Here is a 12,291-nt window from a genome sequence, read left to right as displayed (position 1 = left end):
TTAATTTTGATTTTCGTTTTATTCTTGCATATAGAATCACTCGATAAAAGATTGCATAAGAGGAGTAATCTTTAGAGAACACACAATTTCTTTAAACTTTGCCAATTTTTGTAGAATCATGCTCGAAGTCGTGAAAAATTTTAATTCACTTCCCTTCGTTTTACACAATTCGTATTTTTACTGTAAAAGTTAGTTCGTATTGTCTTGTCGGTTTTCTCGACCAAAAATAACTGAAATTTATTCGTCTACTAAATTTCTGGAGATCACTTCCATAGATACCGTACCTACTTCTCGTTCAATTGAACTATTTCAATTTTATGAAAAATAAAACAAATTCTTCATTAAGGAGTTAAATCAATCTTTACTTTACTTAAAAATAAAGTATTATTTTCTTCCTCTAATTTTAAAATGTTTTACACCAAAATTACTCATAGACAACAAACAAATTCAGTAAAAGGAAAATAATGTGGCACGAAAATAATTACTTTTCAAAGTTTTAAGGTCCGGTATGTGTTTATTATAAAATTATACATTTTAATAGACACAATGGCTTAATTGTTATCAAGTAAAATTAACAAATCTAGAATAATCATGTAGTTCACATAGTCTAAAGATTTCAAAGAAATGTCCTCGAAGGAAATTTATTCTTCAGTATACTTGTTTCTTGAAACTACCACTCCTTCCAGATATACTGCGTGGTTCAAACAAATTGTTACTTGTGTAGAAAGTGAACCAGGCGATTGAATCAAAATTTTCCATAGAAGTGGAATTTTTAAAAATTATTTCCCCAATAAGCTAACAGAGTCTTATGTTCCCTTCTAACAAGGAACCTTCGCGAACGGCCCGGCTTCGATTTTGATGAAACTTCGTACACTTATAAAGCAGCCAAAAATAATCGACAAGTATTTTTTTTTTAGCTGCGGTAACTCGAGTTTAAGGGGTGAAACCACCCCTTGAAGTTTCGGCTCTAAACGAAAAGACATACGAAAAAATTGTTAATGGACAAGTTTAATGGTTTCTTATGTACAATAACATGGTGTTAAAAAATTTAACAAAATACAATTTGTTTATAACAAAAAAAATTTATTAATTTAATTTTTCATTTTATTGACATTTTCATAATGACAAAAAATGACGAGCATTTTATTCCAAATCTATGGTAGCAGCCATTCTAACTTTGATTTTAATGAAGCACTGTAGGCTTGCACTAAATTATACAATAACAAGTAACAAGTAACAATATCAGTGACAAGTGTCTTAACAGCAATGAAAAGATTCATTGTTTTTATTACCCACCTATGACATCATGGCAAAGGTGGAGCGATTTATAACTTATAAATACATACAGTGTGTAATTACTCTATGTAGTTTCGATAATAGTGGTACTCATCGAAAAAATGTTTGAAACATAAAGATTTCTTACACCATGCGCATTTAATTATTGCCACGTCACTACAAATATGGCATCTTGGTTCATTTTTAACAGAATAGCAGTACTCAACAGGATTCTGGAATGCATTTGGTTTTTCATCTATACAGGGTATTCGGCCACCCCTGGGAAAAATTTTAATGGGAGATTCTAGAAGCCAAAATAAGGCGGAAATCAAGAATACGAATTAAATTAAATTAAAAAATTTCAAATCATTCTGAAAAAATTATTTTTGGTTGCGGGGCGCAATTACAATCATTTTTGGTGGATACATACCCCTGAAATCCTACCTACCTAGTAGGTACTTACATAGTAGGTAATGAAATTTTTAGATGAAATTAAAAAATTTCGAATCATACTAAAAAAATGATATATAGTTACAGGGGTCAATTACAAGCATTTTTGGTGAATAGACATACCCCAAAATCCTACGCACTTTTAAGAAAAAAATTCCTTACCGAAAATCTAATGTGAGACCAGAAATGCTTCCCTGAAATTTCATGCATATCTTTAAAACGTCATAACTTCTGAACGGATTGAAGGATTTTAATGTTAGAAAAGCAATCAACGCGTATTTTAGTAGAGAATATGTAGAAATTCTGACAATATCGGAAAAGTTGCTCCTTGATCCCGTAAAATGTGAAAAACTCCATAAAAGTGGTCCAATTTTTAAACGGCCATAACCCCTACAATAGTAAGGGTATCTCCTTGAAATTTTTTTCTGAAGCAGAGCCCATAGGCATCTACAAAAAAGTATTAGACAATTTTTCTGTAGGATGTCAAACAAAATTATTAAAAATTAAAAATGAATTTTAAAGAAAAATCGACAAGGGTAGGTGCCAAAATTTTTCAGCGAAAAAAAAAGATTTCAAATCGTTCTGGAAAAATTATTTTCGGTTGCGGAGGTCAATTACGATAATTTTTGGTGAATAGACCTACTCGCGAAATCCTACCCACTTTCTAAAAAAAAATTCAGTACGAGCGGAACTTTAAACGTTAATAACTTTGTAACGAAGCCTCCATCAACAAATTAGTATTCTTGGTTTCCGTCTTATTTTGGCCTCTAGAATCTCCTATTAAAATTTTTCCCAGGGGTGGCCGAATACCCTGTATAAATGAAAAACCAAATGCATTCCAGAATCCTGTTGAGGACTGCTATTCTGTTAAAAATGAACCAAGATGCCATATTTGTGGTTACGTGGCAATAATTAAATGTGCATGGTGTAAGAAATCTTTATGTTTCAAACATTTTTTCGACGAGTACCACTATTATCGAAACTACATAGAGTTATTGCTATACACACTGTATGTATTTATAATTTATAAATCGCTCCACCTGTACCACGATGTCATAGGTGGCTAATAAAAACAATGAATCTTTTCATTGCTGTTAAGACACTTGTCACTGTTATTGTTACTTGTTACTTGTTATTGTATAATTTAGTGCAAGCCTACAGTGCTTCATTAAAATCAAAGTTAGAATGGCTGCTACCATAGATTTGGAATAAAATGCTCGTCATTTTTTGTCATTATGAAAATTTCAATAAAATGAAAAATTAAATTAATAAATTTTTTTTGTTATAAACAAATTGTATTTTGTTAAATTTTTTAACACTATGTTATTGTACATAAGAAACCATTAAACTCGTCCACTAACAATTTTTTCGTATGTCTTTCCGTTTTCGAGATAGCCGTTTCGAGCCGAAACTTCTAGAGGTGGTTTCACCCTTTAAACTCGAGTTACCGCAGCTAAAAAAAATACGTGTCGATTATTTTTAGCTGCTTTATAAGTATACGAAGTTTCATCAAAATCGAAGCCGGACCGTTCGCGGAGGTTCCTTGTAAGTACTAAACTCTTTCTGAGCATTCTTCAATATTGCAAGCTTCTATATACTATTACTGGAGAAGGCTAAAGGTAGGGACGATGGTCAAGGGGCAGTGCTACTCAGGAAGGGTGCGAGGTTCAGAATGAGTAAGGATTAAAAATCGTGATTAGGATGTTTGATGAGTAATGTTTGTGATGTGACTGAATGATGTTTGTATGATCATTTTGGTCATCCAACAAATCCTCACGTGTTTAATTCTGTTCCCTGATATAAATGAATCAGGATAATGGCAATTTACCGATGAAGTAATTTCTTTTTTACTCGTTCTCGCGTGTCTCACTCTGGGTATCGGTTGTTTATAGCACAGACGAGGTATGTTCATATACCGAGTTCGTGTTTGTAGGAAGTATATGACCGGATGAGTAGATAGTTCATTCTAATGGTCTCCGATAATAATAAATGTATTTCATTGAAATTTATATATGAAATAAAGTTCATGAATACCTACAAGAAAGTTTTAAACAACATTTTCGTAAAGCAAACAAATTTATTAAAAATTAAAAATTGACAAGGGCAGAAATTTTTCGGTGAAATTAAAAAAAATTTTAATCATTCTGAAAAAATTAATTTTGGTTGTGGAGGTCAATTACAATCATTTTTGGTCAATACACATATCTTCGAAATCTTACGCACTTTTATGAAAAAAATTCTTTACCGAAAATATAATGTATGGCCAGAACTGTTTCTCCGAAATTTATGCCTATGTTTAAAAAATCATAACCCTTGAAAGGATTGAAGGATTTTAATGTTTCGAAATGAAAACAACGCATATTTTGGTGAAAAATATTTGGAAATTCTAAGAATGTTCGATATGTTGTTCTTTAATCCCGTAAGATGAGAAAACCCACATAAAGATGGTCCAATCTACAAACGACTACAACTCCTACAATAGTGAATGTATTTTATTGAAATTTATTTATCTAGTAGAGCTCATGGATACCTACAAAAAAGTATTATACAACATTTCCGTAGAACGTCAAACAAATTAATCGATTGTTGCCCAATTCTGGGCCGTACTGCTTTCATTCCGTTAAAAAATAATAAAATTTTTGTGATTTCATTTTCTATCTCACTTTCTCTTGTGTTCGTTTCTGTAATCTGTTGGTAATGTTGCGAGTGACACGAAAATGGTAATGAGGTCTCGAAGCCCCAGAAAAATGGGCCACAAAAATACATTGGCTGAAAGGTCAACTCGTATGCCTGGTCTGTGATATAGTTTCAGTAGCAGTTTCATCATTAATCGCAACGCGAATGAAGCAAGATCAGAAGGGACAACAAGAGGGGTGCAAATTCTGTTAAATGTAGTCGCATAGTCAATACGAGCCGTTCAAGCTAGTGTCGGCGAGATTCGTTTCCCGCCCGATGAAGTATTAATTCTCCGATCGATTATTTTCAGTTCACTCTCGATTTATCGCAAGAGTAGCCTCCGACTGACCGCGATTACTCGATTCGTATCGACGATTGAAAACGAGATTCAGCCGCTACCTTACCGATGAAAGTCGGCAGACGCTTCGTCGCGACCTAGGAGATAGCAGCACTCTACTCGTGTTATCAGGCCAACAAATTAGGCTGATTCGTCGTCTTATCATCGAAAGGGAAGGAACAAAGTGCACGAGACGTCCCTGATCGCTACACGACCGCGAAAATCCGCAAGTCGTATCGCGACAGATTCTGGGCTCCTTCGCGACCAACGATACCGATTTTTCCACTCGTAGGATAGAAAATTGACGATAAGCGACAGAGATAGGCCGAAACCGGAAAAACCAGAATGCCTACGCGATCGTGAAATTCCTTTTACGACCTTGTTTTACACCGCTGCGAGAACAAAACAACGATTTTGTAGTTCAATTCGAAACACCAGTAGAATTTACGAGGTTCGATGCTCGTCTGTTTCCTCCTTCTTTCGTCTGTTCGTCCTCCTTTGATCATTAGAAGTCATTCATTAAAGCGTTATTATTCGGTACAATCCGTCTGGCGGGTTCAATTAATTCAACAATTAATCGATATTTCTGATGATATTTACGATCATACTCGATAAGGCAAATGCATTTAATTTCTATGTTGATCCAGTCATCGATATTTTTAGTTTATTTCATTAAACAGGGTGTTTATGTAATAACATTTGTTTGAACGAGGCATTAAGGAATTAATTTTCAGAAAAATTAACTTGGATTACCGTGATTATAATTGTTTCATTGATTTAATTAAATCTTTGGTTATAGCAGTTAATTCTTTTATGTAATAATGTTAGTTATATATTATATTTGTGAAAGTCAGAAAAAATGTTCATGAAAAAGTTATGGAACAAATTATTAGTAGAGCTTTGGCATTTCAACATTAAATTTGTTTCACGAGCAATGGGTAAAAAATTACATAGAAATATTTTTATTCTTATTTTATAGGACTTTTCGAAACTGTACGATACGTTAAATCGACAACGATAGTAAGTATTCTGCAAAAATGTAATGCTCAAAACATATTTGCAGATATTTTAAAAGTTCTTCTCGATGTAAATTCATTACTCAACAAGCTTAGAATTCATTCTAATTATAAGTGTTTTTAATAAATTGATTAACATTTTGCACGACATTGTGTCTATTTCGTATATACTGCGTTCGAACAATTTTTATTTCATTCTCAAACACAGATACTGCAATTTCATTAAAACATTCTTAGAAACTCAGACCATACTCAAATGTACGGAGTACAATTTTTCGATATATCTTAATAAACTATTCGAAATTCGCGGACATCTGAAGAGAAATGGAATCCAAGTTTCATCGATTCTACGCGCATTAGTTATACAAACGAGGTTACTAAATTAAAGAAAGAGAAAGTATCAAAGTTTGTCGAATCTCTACGTTTAGTTCTGCTAAACAACTATTGAATCCAAAAAACATAGTCAGTCTCATAAAATAAATCAAAGAATGCATTTAAGGTTTTGCAATAAATTTTTTATTGTGAATGAACACATGTATAAAGTTTATTTATACCAAATTATAACAGAATTGATTAACTAATAACAAAAATATATTGATTTTACTCTGCATAGTAGATAACAGCAGTCCACAAAAATATTCGTACCAATGTAGATTTTATCAAAAAAACACATATTACGGTAACTTTTTTACTTTGTATTAATTTTTTAGTATTTCGTGAGTCCACCTTTATGACTTATTACATCGTATAATCGATTTGGCATACTTTCTACCAATTTTAAAGAGATATTTGGTTCAATACTATTCCAAACTTCCACAATTTTTTCTTTTAGCATTTGTTTATTGAAAATTTCATGCTCGCGTAGGCTTTTATCTATTTCCGCCCATAAATTTTGTATGGAATTTGTATCTGGACTCTGAGGAGGTGTATGTACAAAATGGGGAACGTGGTAAAGTGTCGCTGTCGTGTTGAAAATTATAGTAGTCATCTTATGGACCCAGTTTAATCACACTTAAGTGTAGATTTTCTTCTAGTATATTTTTATACTTTATCTTATCCATAATTTCATCGATAAAAATAAGATTGTCCACTCCGGATGCTGTCATGTAGTCCCAAACCATCACGGAGCCTCCGCTGTGCTTTACAGTCGGTTGTAAATTCTTTAATTCTAGTTCTTCATTAAGCTTTCTCCAAACTTTTCCTCTTCCGTCACATTCAAAATTATTAAATTTCGACTCATCAGAAAAAATAACTTTTTCCCAAAAGGTATTACTTCGACTTCTGTACTCCTTCGCAAATGCTAATCTCTAACTTCTGTTAATTTTACTAATAAAGGACTTCTTTCTCGATGTTCGACCATGAAAATTTTCACCTCTCAATATTCTTTGACAAGTTTCAGCAGAAATTTTCTTACTAAACATGTCGTTACACATTGCAGCTAACTTAGGTGCACTAATTTGAGGATTTTGTTGCACTTCACGTATTATAAGTTTTCTTTCTTGAACGATTAAAATCTTTGGTCTTCCAGTATGTTCGTTATTTAATAAACTATCACTTGCTTTTATCCATTTAATGATGAATGAATAGTCGATTTACTTCTACCCATTATTTTTGCTATCTGAACATAACTTTTGCCCTCTTGGTGTAATTTAAAAATTATTTTACGCTCTTCTAAAGTAGTCTCAGACTTCCTTCGACTCATTTCTAATTATTCATATTATTTTGGCACAATTTCGAACTAGACTACTTTGTTGGCGTTCATTGAACCGACTGTGAACTGTGGAAATTATTTTCGATGTGAAATGACATTTAAAACAAAAGAATATTACGTACTATGTAGAGTGAAATCAATATATTTTTGTTATTAGTTAATCAATTTTGTTATAATTTGGTATAAATAAATTTTATATATGTGTTCATTGACAGCAAAAAGTTTATTGCAAAATCTTATATGCATCGTTTGATTTCAACAAATTTCTCCAATAAGCAATTAGAGTACAAATACTTACAATGGCTGACAGTGAATATCGTCCACCACATTCGCTTTCTTAATTTTTGCCAAAATATGTATTATATGAACATGAGATTTTTGTAATTAACTTCATAATGTTTAATCTCTATTGTTACTTGTTTCCACATAAAAAGAAACCCAAATATTAGCAAATATATGTAAGGACATCCATGAAATTTGACTCACACTAAAAATCGTCCATCTATAATATTCGGGGATTCTCCTAACTAACATACATATGTGTGTTCAACTGTTTTTCACATTTTTTCGCTTAGTAAGCATTAGGTGAACATAGTTTTATCACACTATTTCATTAATTTATCGATTTGGAAAAATGGAATCTCAAAGAAAGCAAACAACAATGGAGATACGAAAATTAATAATTTTTCATTATAATGAAGGTAAATCTCAACATGAAATTGCACGAATTATAAATAGAAGTCGTACTACAGTAGAATACATTCTTAAAAGATATAAAAGTGAAAACCGCATATCAAACAAATTAAAAAAAATAAGAAGATTTTAAACGATCATGATGAGCGATATGTTTTGCGACAAATTAAAAAAAATCCCAGGAAAAGTACCTCAGAAATAGCTGCAGATGTTGAAATACATTTAAATAAAATGGTGCACCCAAAAAATATTCATAAAATACTACGGAAAAATAATTATCATGGTCGAGTAGCAAGAAGATAGCCGTTCATCAGTGCAAAGAACAAACTTAAAAAAATCGAATTCTCTCGGAAGTATAATAATCAAGGCTATTCGTTTAAAGCAAGCTTGCTTTTATCCATTTAATGATGAATGAATAGTCGATTTACTTCTGCCATTATTTTTGCTATCTGAACATAACTTTTGCCCTCTTGGTGTAATTTAAAAATTATTTTACGCTCTTCTAAAGTAGTTTCAAACTTCCTTTGACCCATTTCTAATTATTCATGTTGTTTTGTCACAATTTCGAACTAGACTACTTTGTTGGCGGTTCATTGAACCGACTGTGAACTGTGGAAATTATTTTCGATGTGAAATGACATTCAAAACAAAAGAAAATCGAGTTTGCTAAAAATGGTGCGAATATTTTTGTTATTACGTACTATGTAGAGTGAAATTAATGTATTTTTGTTATTAGTTAGTCACTTTTGTTATAATTTGGTATAAATAAATATGTGTTCATTGATAGCAAAAGGTTTATTACAAAATTTTATATGTATCGTTTGATTTCAACAAATTTCTCCCATAAGCAATGAGGGTACGAATAGGTACTTATGGGATTCACTGTAATGTAAAATTAGGAGAGACGCAACACGAACCATGCAGTAGGCCCTAGGATATTGCGAAGCCCTTAGTCAATTCAGTCGAAGAGGAAGATGATCGACGTTCCTGATCAGCGGGTTCCACGTTTCTCCCAGCATCCCGTCGCGAACTCTGGAAGCATGACTCGACTTTGACGTCTGGCAAAGAGGAGGACCCCGAATCAGGGACATCTAGACACGCGTGACAACTCATCCCTCAACGATCGAAAGCATCTTTCCATTCGATCAGATCACCAGAGATTTATTATCGACTATTTGGACCACCCACATGGCCAGTCACTTGCATTTTAAAAAGAAGCAGCGATGACTAAAGTAAAAAATGATAGAAGAAGTAAAACAGAAATTGCTTATTCAATCTTTGCTTGGCAGAATACATAGATTCGTACACGGTAGGCTTCTAATTAGCTTATACTAATTCTTAAATGCAAAAAAATTACGATGTGTGTAAAATAAAAAATTACCATTTACTATAAAAACGATAAAAAACATTTTCCATCCTCGTGGATGCTCTAAACATCTTTGGATAACACTGCTACAGAGCATAAGTAAAGATTCGAAATTGAAAGTTTCCACAATCTGAAGGAAAAATTCTACGCATAAACTTTTCTGTCTATTTCTTTCGTGATATAAAGTTTCAGCCTATTTTGATGTGAAAATATTTTGGAACGGAGTACGCTAACCAAAATGGTTTACAAAGGCGTATCTTTTCATTCGTTGTAGACGATCTTCCTGTTTTAAGCGTACATTTTTGGTTACGTTCGAAAAAAATACTAAAATGTGATAACAGTATTTTTTTCTTATTTGAACGTATTGAACCAAAAGAAGGTAATCATTTATATTGTTTTAGATCAGCAAAAGCAATTATAAAACTAAAAAGAAGAAATACTGATCGCTATATTTGGACATCGTAAACTAGGTAGTAAAACATGGATTCTCTAAAGTGTTCTCTGATAGTTATTACCAATTAATTAAAAATTAATTAACGATGACGTCGTAAATAGTACTTATACAAGATAAAAAATTAAGTGCTGATATACTGAACCTAAACAGGTTAAAGTAACGATCGAATCATGAGATTGACCTTCAAACGTTGATTCTGAAAGTCTGTTGGCCGTAAACATCTAATCTTGAAACCTCAACAACAGAAACTTTAAAGATTCAAGATAATGGTATTAGTGACCTAATAATCTAATTTCAATTTTAGTTTCTTTTTTAATAAATTTTAATTGAAGTAATAATTTATTTATACAAATACAATCCTTTGCAACTCGTACGCTTTTCAATTCTTTGTAAATGGATATTGAAAGAAAGTAAATATAAAAATAGCATTAGTCTATCAAGGATTGAATTAACTAATAAAATAGGGTATCAAGATAAGGATGTACGAGAGAGATTTTGTTAGTATCGGATCTAAATAATGCAACAGAGTCAAAACCCATAAAAATAATAATACATTACTGTAATACTACTAATACTCTTATACTATTGAAGAAGTTACGATATATTTGTTTACTTTAAAAGTTAACACTAAACCTACTACGGCACTGCATGTATACCCATTCCTACAATGACCGGTCAAATGACCAATCTTTCTTTTTCTCATTTACGAGGCAACATACTTCTAATTTTTACATTATATGTATAGAAACTTGTGTTTTGATGTTTATTCGTAAGATGTTCTTTTCTTTTATGTGAAAAAATTTCTTAATATTCATCGGAAAGAAGATAAAACACCCTTGAAAACGAATTTTGTTCCAAGTCGATACCGTAGTTCTAGAAAAAAGAACTATTTAAGAAAAAGTGCTGCCTAGTAATTACGCAAACATCCTGTATTTAAATTCATTTTCAATTAAATAAACAATTTATAGTCCAGTTTTATCATACACTAGTCGTACGATCAGTAGAAATTGCTGAAACTTCTTTGGGTATGTAGCGTCAAAGTAAATATTGAAATAAACATAGAAGACAGCAAAAATTGGAGTAGGTGATATGATCATTAGGTAAAGGATGAAAAGCCCTTTAAAATGAGCGTTTGTACGAGTCGATAGCTTCATTAGTTCCGGAGATATAGCGATTTTAATTTCAAGTCGATGCGGTGACTAGATTCGGAGATAGGGTTTGTTTACGTTTTGTTGTGCGCTCGCGAGTTCATTGATCTCGCGCGCGCGTAGATAGTAAACAGTGCGTAGTAAATTCTTGGAAATACTACGCCGAACCTAGGTCGCGACAGTCACGTACGCGGGGTAGGTCAGCAGCAAGCACGTGCGACAAAGAGGTCCGACTCCGTTAGACGAAGACAGAGATAGTCGAATTAAAAAAATTACCATTTACATAAATTACGATATCTCGAAAACAGAAAGTCGGATCGACAAAAACCAAAAACCATTTTAAAGGGGAGGTTTTGCCGCTTCTAACAATGCCTCAATAATTAATAAAACACTAATAGTTTCGGAACTGCACGCATCTAAAGTTTTTAGTATTTTTAATACGCATTAATAGGCTTTCGTAAGGCGGAGAGTCAGACGTAGCGGAATTTTAAAAATTACGATTGTCTTTACACGATGATACCTCCGAAACGGAAAGTCGGATCGAGAAAAACCAAAAGCCATTTTAAAGGGGAGGCTTTGCCGCTTCTAACAGTGGTTCAATTATTAATAAAACACTAGTAGTTTCGGAACTGCACGCGTCTAAAGTTTTTAATATTTTTAATGCACGTTAATAGCCTTTTCTAAGGCCGAGAGCGGAATTTTAAAAATTACCTTTTACATAAATTACGATATCTCGAAAACGGAAAGTCGCATCGACAAAACCCGAAAACCATTTTAAAGAGGAGGTTTTGCCGTTTCTAATAATGCCTCAATAATTAATAAAACACTAATAGTTTCGAAACTAAACGCATCTAAAGTTTAATTATTTTTAATACGCGTTGTTAGACTGTTCTAAGATAGTGGGAACTGTAAATTCTCTCCTTTCGTCTTTACTATACATACATTTCCTATTTATATCGGAAGCTAACCAGAATTTGGTACCAAATTTTGTCCAGTTATTTACAAAAAAATATAAATCATTCAACCGGTCAGATGACTGGTCGTGGTAGACAAGACAGACTACATATTTTTCTCACTAAACAAACAATAAAAATAGAAGTGAATATTGTAAAATTAATTGTACTTATACCATAAGAAAAGTCGTAAAGTTAAGTGGCGCTAAAAT

Source organism: Colletes latitarsis, chromosome 1 (assembly GCF_051014445.1).
Source record: "Colletes latitarsis isolate SP2378_abdomen chromosome 1, iyColLati1, whole genome shotgun sequence".
In the NCBI taxonomy this organism is placed as follows: domain Eukaryota; kingdom Metazoa; phylum Arthropoda; class Insecta; order Hymenoptera; family Colletidae; genus Colletes; species Colletes latitarsis.
This window is presented reverse-complemented; position numbering follows the sequence as displayed.